Raw genomic sequence first — 8,334 nt, forward strand, 5'->3', positions numbered from 1 at the left:
GGACTAGGTAACTATGTATCGAAAGCTTATAGCAAATAACTTAATGACGTGATCTTATGCTACGCTTAATTGGGTGTGTCCATTGTATCATTCACATAATGACACAACCTTGTTATTAATAACATCCAATATTCATGATCATGAAACGATGATCATCTATTAATCAACAAGCTAGTTTATACAAGAGGCTTACTAAGGACTCCTTGTTGTTCACATAACACACATGTATCAATGTTTCGGTTAATACAATTATAGCATGGTATGTAAACATTATCATGAACTCAAAGATATTATAATAACCATTTTATTATTGCCTCTTGGGCATATCTCCAACAAGACATTGGCCACACTAGTGGGAGGATACAAGGTAGACGCTACTTGGATGACAGACCAAATAGATCTCGCAAACTGGCACTGAAAGAAGCAACTTGAACCTTAAATCTATACCATGAAGCCAATTACCGAAGACATTGGTCACACTAGTGGGAGGATACAAGGTAGACGCTAGTTGAATGACAGACCAAATAGATCTCGCAAACTGTCACGATAAATATGAAGCAACTTCTTATTTCTAAGAGGGAAAACTTGGTTCTTTGGGCCAATTGGCTAGAATAAAATAGCTCTCTTAGTGTAGCGCGGAGTAGCAAGCTATTTCGCAAATATATTCATAGCGAGCAAAATTACTAAAATTTGCGTGGACTCTCGAGGTATGCTATAGTGAGCATTTAGGGCTGAAATAACGCGGTGTTTCGTATTAACATTTTTTTGCACGCATCTAGGATACATCCGTATGTACATGATGAGATTTTTTTCAAAATTGATCAAGTCTTAGAACCTCGTTTTCAATTAATAAAAAAAACAGACTACCGGTTCGATCGTACATTTGAACCATTCTGTAGCTAGCGGCTGCTACGCATGGGTTAGTTCAACTACAGCTAAGATTTGGGTCCGGCCGACGACCCATTCAAATCTAGCCGAGATGACCGGCCTACAAGCCCGTTTCGCAGCAAGGCCCGTAAGGAAACAGAAAGAGAAAAGAAACGACAGAATAGATGGGCCTGGCCCATCTTAGATTCCGTTAAACGGAGCTCCACTGGCTCCTGCTTAAAGCGGTGAATATGCCCATTCTGTTTGATAGATGTGATATATGTCCACACATAAAAAAATGTCTTAAAAATGTTTTTTTTATGGGGAGCCTAGTCTTAGCCTCTGCATTAATTGATGAACACAACCGTTTTATTGCAAAGTTTTTTAAGATCTCTCTCTCAAAAAAAAAGATAACCAGATATACAGTGGCAAAATTTATTTGCTTGTTGGAGTGTAGAACTGTTAGATAAGGAGGCACCGGCTGATCAACTTGGAGCTTACTCCAAGTCACCTAGCTAAATACGTATTCTATACTTGTATTGTGTATTTGTAATTGTCTATAAATATATGAGGAGGGCCGAGGCACTGCTATCACGCAGCCCGGATTCAATCCAACTTTCATGGTATCAGAGCACCAGCCGATCCTCTCTTCCCTCTAAAACCCTAAACCTCAAAAACCCTAGCCCTCCTCCCTCTCTCCCGCCGCCACCATCACCATGTCTGCCGACGATCTCAAGAAGCTCGAACAAGAGCTCAAGGAACGTGAGTCCCTCCTCCAGGCTCACCAAGCCTACACCGCCACCGGACAGCAGCTTCCTCCCATGACGCCGACCTGGAACAACGGTCTGATGATTCCTCCCCAGCAACACGTCTCGCAGCAGCAGCTCGACCCAGCTCTTCTTACAAAGACTTGTAACATGCACCTCCCCGGCAACCAAGAGTGGTTTATGGATTCAGGCGCCTCGTCTCACATGGCATCCGATCATGGTATACTCTCTTCCCTTCGACCATCTTCTTCACATAAAATCATAGTCGGCAACGGTGCATCTCTTCCTGTTACACACATAGGTTCTTACACACTGCCCCTTCATCCTAAAAACATATATCTTCGTAACATTCTAGTTGTTCCTCATATTATCAAAAACCTTATTTCTGTTCGTCAATTCACTATCGATAATCTTTGCTCCATTGAATTTGACCCTTTCGGTTTCACTGTGAAGGATCTTCTCACCAAGACCGTGATTCTTCGATGCAATAGCTCCGGCCCACTCTACTCCCTCCGACCACCAGACGCTCAAGCTCTCCTCACCACTTCATCCTTCGAGCTTTGGCACCGCCTCCTTGGACATCCTGGCCACCACACCATGCAGCGTCTCCACCAACATCAACAAATTCCACCAAACAAAGCATCGTCGTCCTTATGTCATGCGTGTCAGTTGGGCCGCCACATCAGGCTGCCCTTTTATCCTTCGGAGTCCATTAGTGTCAAAACTTTTCAATTGTTACATTGTGATTTGTGGACATCGCCTATTCCTAGCACCTCTGGTTTTGGTTATTACCTCATTATTGTGGATGATTATACTCACTATTTTTGGACGTTTCCCCTTCGTAAGAAATCTGATGTTTTCCTTACCTTCACTGCCTTTCACGCCTATGCTCGCACCCAATTTAACCTTCCTATCCTCGCTATCCAATGTGACAATGGTCGCGAATTCGACAACAAACAAGTCCACTCTTTCTTCACCAAACATGGCACCCTCTTTCGCTTCTCCTGCCCTCACACATCACAGCAAAACGGTAAAGCCGAACGCGCCATTCGTACCACCAACAATGTCATTCGCACCCTTCTCTTTCAAGCCTCTATGCCTCCCTCCCTTTGGGCCGAAGCCCTACACACCGCTACCTTCCTAATCAATATACGCCCCACCAATGCCCAGACCCTTACCACCCCCTACGAACTCCTCTTCGGCCTCACCCCTTCATATCACACTCTTCGCGTCTTTGGTTGCCTTTGCTACCCGAACATTGCCTCCACCACGCCCAACAAACTATCTCCTCGCTCCACCAGATGTGTCTTTTTAGGATACCCCTCCCGTCACAAAGGATATAGGTGCCTCGACCTCGCTACCCGCCGCATCATTATCTCGCGTCACGTCATCTTCGATGAGCACACCTTTCCCTATGCACCAGACACACCAGTTCAACCATCGCCACCCCCAACACCTGATCTCTTCGATCCCATAGACTCACCACCACTTCCAGTACCCTCCCCTCGCCCGGCAGCGTCCCCTGCCGCGGCAATACCTCCTCCTCCCGAGGCCCCTCGCCAGCCTCCCGCGGCACCGGTTTCGCCCGTTGCGCGCACTTCTCCTGCCACCGCCGCCACGCCTCCTGCACCTACACCACTTCAGCCTCAACCCGTACCACCTCCTGTCTATCGCACTCGCTCCACGACAGGTCGTCTCCCTGGTCCCAGAGAGAGGCTCAATCTCTCTGCCATTGTTTCCTCTCCACTCCCATCTACCTATCTCTTAGCTCTTCGTGATCCTAACTGGCGGCAGGCCATGCAGGAAGAGTACGACGCACTCACACATAACCAAACTTGGACTCTTGTCCCTCCCCCACCTGGTGCCAACATTGTGAGCGGAAAATGGATTTTTCGCCACAAATATAACTCCGATGGTTCTCTTGCCCGTCACAAAGCCCGTTGGGTGGTACGCGGCTTCTCGCAACAGCCCGGCGTCGACTTTGATGAAACCTTCAGCCCTGTAGTTAAACCCGCTACCATTCGCATCGTTCTCTCTCTTGCCCTCTCTCACGCTTGGCCCATTCATCAACTCGACGTCAAAAATGCCTTCCTCCATGGTCATCTCGATGAAGTGGTCTATAGTCAGCAACCCTCTGGATTTATCGATCCACAACATCCTAACCATGTCTGTCGTCTTCTCAAATCCCTCTATGGCCTTAAACAAGCCCCCCGTGCTTGGTTTCAACGCTTCTCTACGTTTGCTCGTTCCGTCGGGTTTGTTGAATCCAAATCTGATGCCTCTCTATTCATTCTTCGTCGGGGCTCTGACACTGCATACCTTCTCCTATATGTTGATGATATAATTCTCACCGCATCCACCACATCTCTTCTCACCCATGTCACCTCTGCTCTCAGTCGTGAATTCGCCATGAAGGATCTTGGTCCACTTCATCACTTTCTCGGCATTTCAGTCACTCGTACCCCCACCAGCATCCACCTCTCTCAACACCAATATATTCTGGATATTCTTTCTCGCGCAGGCATGAGCGATTGTCACCCCGTTACCACACCTATCGATACCAAAGCCAAACTATCCTCCACAGCCGGCTCCTCTGTCTCGGACCCGTCTCTCTATCGTAGCCTTGCTGGAGCTCTTCAGTATGCCACTCTCACCCGTCCTGACATATCCTATGCCGTCCAACAAGTCTGTCTACACATGCACGACCCTCGTGAACCTCATTTATCTCTAATCAAGCGTATTCTTCGCTACCTTAAGGGCACTCTCCACCATGGTCTCACTTTGCACCGTTCCTCCTCTCATTCCCTTGTTGCCTACTCCGATGCTGATTGGGCCGGGTGTCCGGATACTAGACGCTCTACGTCGGGGTTTTGCATGTATCTTGGAGATAATTTGATAAGCTGGTCGTCTCGCCGCCAGACAACGGTCTCTCGTTCTAGTGCCGAGGCCGAATACCGCGCTGTTGCCACGGCGGTCGCGGAATCTTGCTGGGTACGACAACTATTGCAGGAGCTACATCGTCCCATTGACACAGCCACTATCGTGTATTGTGACAATGTCAGCGCTGTTTACTTGTCGGCCAATCCAGTTCATCATCGCCGCACCAAACACATTGAGCTCGATATTCATTTTGTTCGGGAGAAGGTGGCTCTCGGCGCTGTTCGTGTGTTACATGTGTCATCTACATCACAGTATGCTGACATTTTCACCAAAGGCCTGCCGACTATTTTGTTCAGGGAATTCCGATCCAGTCTTCACGTCGATGCTCTCCCAGGTTCAGACTGCGGGGGCGTGTTAGATAAGGAGGCACCGGCTGATCAACTTGGAGCTTACTCCAAGTCACCTAGCTAAATACGTATTCTATACTTGTATTGTGTATTTGTAATTGTCTATAAATATATGAGGAGGGCCGAGGCACTCTATCACGCAGCCCGGATTCAATCCAACTTTCAAGAACTATGTATGGCAAGCCTAGAAATACGGGTTTGCAATCTTCCCTGAAAGGCTATGATCTTACTATCTTGGTATCTCATGCACATGCGTCAAACTAGAGTTCTAAGGCCGCTCTCTGTCAGTGTCACCTCGTCTTGGGCGTTCTTAAACGTTCAGCATACCAGAGGACATTTTCGATTTGCAGGAGGCCGGCCAGGAGTAATTTCATATCAGGTTCTGTTTTGGTTCTGCTACATATTAAATCAAACGTATTTCATTTCATGTTGTGCTGGATCACCCCTCTAAAAGTCCCGAAACTTTGTTTTAGTATTATTATTTTTTCTTTAATTCCACAAATATACATGTTTTTGATTTTTTTCATGATATTTCACTATCGGTTTGAAAAGCCCAAAAGGGTCTGGTCGGGGTGGAGGAATCCGAAAGATGATTTATTGTAGTAGAGTAATCTAAAAGGTGGCAAAGAGTGTGTTCTATCACATCAGAGCCCCACGGAATCTAAACAAGTCGGGTTCGTTTAGCCCGAAAAATACTAGTCTAGTTAGGTTAGCCCAACGATATAATATTTTCAAAATATTTAAAAACCTCTATTTTTATGGTAATGATAAATAAAATAATAATATTTTAAAAAATCACCTAGAAGTAGATCTGTTCATGCTGAAGTGGGACACATAGTAGTATTAAGCTTACAGAGTAGTGAAGATATCAACGGTTATGTGGACATGGTGTTTTGGCTCATAGGTTTAGATGCACCTATTATAAAAAAAAAATGTATTTTAAATTTATTTAAAAATATTTAAAAATTTCGAAATAAAATCCAGAGTGTGCATCATCACATTCTATGTTAGCTCACAAAAGCTTAGGAGGAAAAAACATTTTGTATGCACTATGTAAAAAACGCAAAAAAAAAGTCTCGTTAAAAGCTATTTTGGAGTGCCGGAATTTTTTTTTACACACTCGTCACAGAAAATAATATTTTTCCGTCAAACTTCGTGTGCGAACATAGAATGTCTAGGTGTACACCCTGATATTTTTTTCAGAATTTTTAAACATTATGCAGTAATATTTTAAATAGTGAGTGCATCCACACCTATGAGCCAAAGTAGATTTTCCAGGTTATGTCCTCTTTTCGATCTAAATTACGCGGCACAGGACAGTGAGTGCAATCATAGATTAGGTGAACCATTGCATTTCGTACGTGGAAAGGCGAGAGCCACTTCCAAGTTCGAACGTGTTTTCCAAGGGAATGATCTGCAAGGTGTTGATGATACTGTGGCGATCATGGCATATTCGCAATGAAATAGTACATGATAAAAAAAAACCCTCCAGTTGATGTATCACAGAGGTTTCTAATGAGCTACATGGAATCCCTTTTAATGATCAAATATCACCAAACGGAAGATATCACCAAAGGTAAATTTATCTTGGATGTTGATGAGAAGTGTTTTCATAATACAAAGCTACAGCATGCTGAGCCGATCGTTCTCTGGAGTCCGCCTCCTGTTGGATGGCACAAGCTTAACACAGATGGCTCATATGGATCAGGAGGTCATGGGGGTGCTGGTATGATAGTACGCGACCATAATGGTGAAATCATACTCTCAGCGTGCCGTCAACTCCTGTCATGTCGAGATGCACTAGGTACTGAACTTTCGGCACTACAGGAAGGTTTATCTTTAGCTTTGCACTGGAGTAATCTACCCCTAATCATTGAGATAGATTGCTTGGAGATTGTCAAGATTCTGAAGAATAAAGAGATTGATCGTTCTACCTACACCATGGAGATTGAAGAGATTAAAAACTTGCTGAAAGTCCGTCAAACTTGTATTACTCATGTTAAGATATGCCAAAAATGATAGTAGTCATTTCTTGGCAAATTATGCTAGAACAAATTCTCAAACGGCAGTGTGGTTCGCCTCTGGTCCAGAGGGTTTAGCGAGCACATGTCATGGAGTTTTGTAATATGTGATGCTTTGAGTAATACAAGTTTCATTCGCAAAAAAAAAAAAAGTTCGAACGTTTTCGCTGGTGCAAAAACCAAACGCTATATGGGTGGCAACACTGGCAAGTAATGAAATCTGGCATGTGGTACATTGCACTTGCACACCACCCCTGGTCTGCTCGCTATATATTGGTCACCTACTTTGTTCAGAATAAACCACATATACGAGATAATTACCGCCATCAGGTGCATCAGGTGGATTTATACTTGAATACTAAAACGTGTCTAGATAAAGCTAAATAAATTTAGATTATTTAATTAATTTGGCTATAAAATTAATTTAGTTCTTAGTCAGGTGATATCATTAAATCACGGTTGCAACTTAGCATGACTAGCATAAATCACAAAGCAAATCTAATGTTATAGGGCGAATTTTCACTTACAACGTATTCACTACTACAAAAGCTCACTTGCAATTTAGCATGTACTACCTCTACAGCAAAGGCTTATATCGTTAAAAAAAATCAAACTATGTAAAGTTTGACTAAACTTCTACAAAAATCATTAACATGCAAAATATAAAATCAAAATAATATCAATGATATTATATCATTAGATGCCTCATGAAGCATGTGTTCAAATGATATCTATAGACTATCATATTTGTTCATAGTTTTTGAAAAACAATAGTTGGCTTTAATTAGCTTGACTTTTGAATAAGAATATAAGTCTTATTTTCATTAAAACTGAGAGTAATTTATAGTGCACGAATCGCAATTCGGAAAGCAATCAGACGATATGAAACCTGATTAAGCACTAAGCTAGTTCTCAGCAAGGAATTCAAAGAAATGACACACGTACATGAGAACGATTGTGTTTTCTACATGACCGGACTGGGCCCATTATGCGTCCTATTAAGTACCCGTCCGTTGCAATCATCTCACGGTATGGAAATGCCGCATGTTTGTTTGCATTCCATTAAGAGAACAAGAGAAAATCACTAAAAAGTAGACACGCCCTATTATAGTTTTTTATTATATTTTTGTTCGAAAAGGTTGAAAATGACCTGGAGGTAGAATCTTACACTGATAGCTCGATCCATGAACGGTAATTCCCCAAAAACATTCGAACAGAAAATCCATTTGTTGTGCTGGACTCCACACACGACATTGCTGTAACTACGACGCGGCTGAGGACGCATGTCACCGTGCATGCATCTAAAGAGTCAACTGTAAAACTAATTGTGGTGATCTCCATCGAAAGTCATATGCGGAGTATAATTTCCTTGTTGAACTTGAAAAAGCGTGC

The 8,334-nt window shown here is 43.5% G+C and overlaps 1 long non-coding RNA gene across 1 annotated transcript; it reads left to right on the forward strand.

Moving 5' to 3' along the window:
- Positions 1 to 1,783: 1,783 nt before the first annotated feature.
- On the forward strand, positions 1,784 to 2,504 carry LOC139838626 (uncharacterized). The gene is made up of 2 exons (XR_011756221.1): positions 1,784 to 1,854; positions 2,088 to 2,504. It is a non-coding gene; the product is annotated as an uncharacterized lncRNA (long non-coding RNA).
- The last annotated feature ends 5,830 nt before the right edge of the window (positions 2,505 to 8,334 follow it).

Source organism: Lolium perenne, chromosome 1 (assembly GCF_019359855.2).
Source record: "Lolium perenne isolate Kyuss_39 chromosome 1, Kyuss_2.0, whole genome shotgun sequence".
NCBI classification, from domain to species: domain Eukaryota; kingdom Viridiplantae; phylum Streptophyta; class Magnoliopsida; order Poales; family Poaceae; genus Lolium; species Lolium perenne.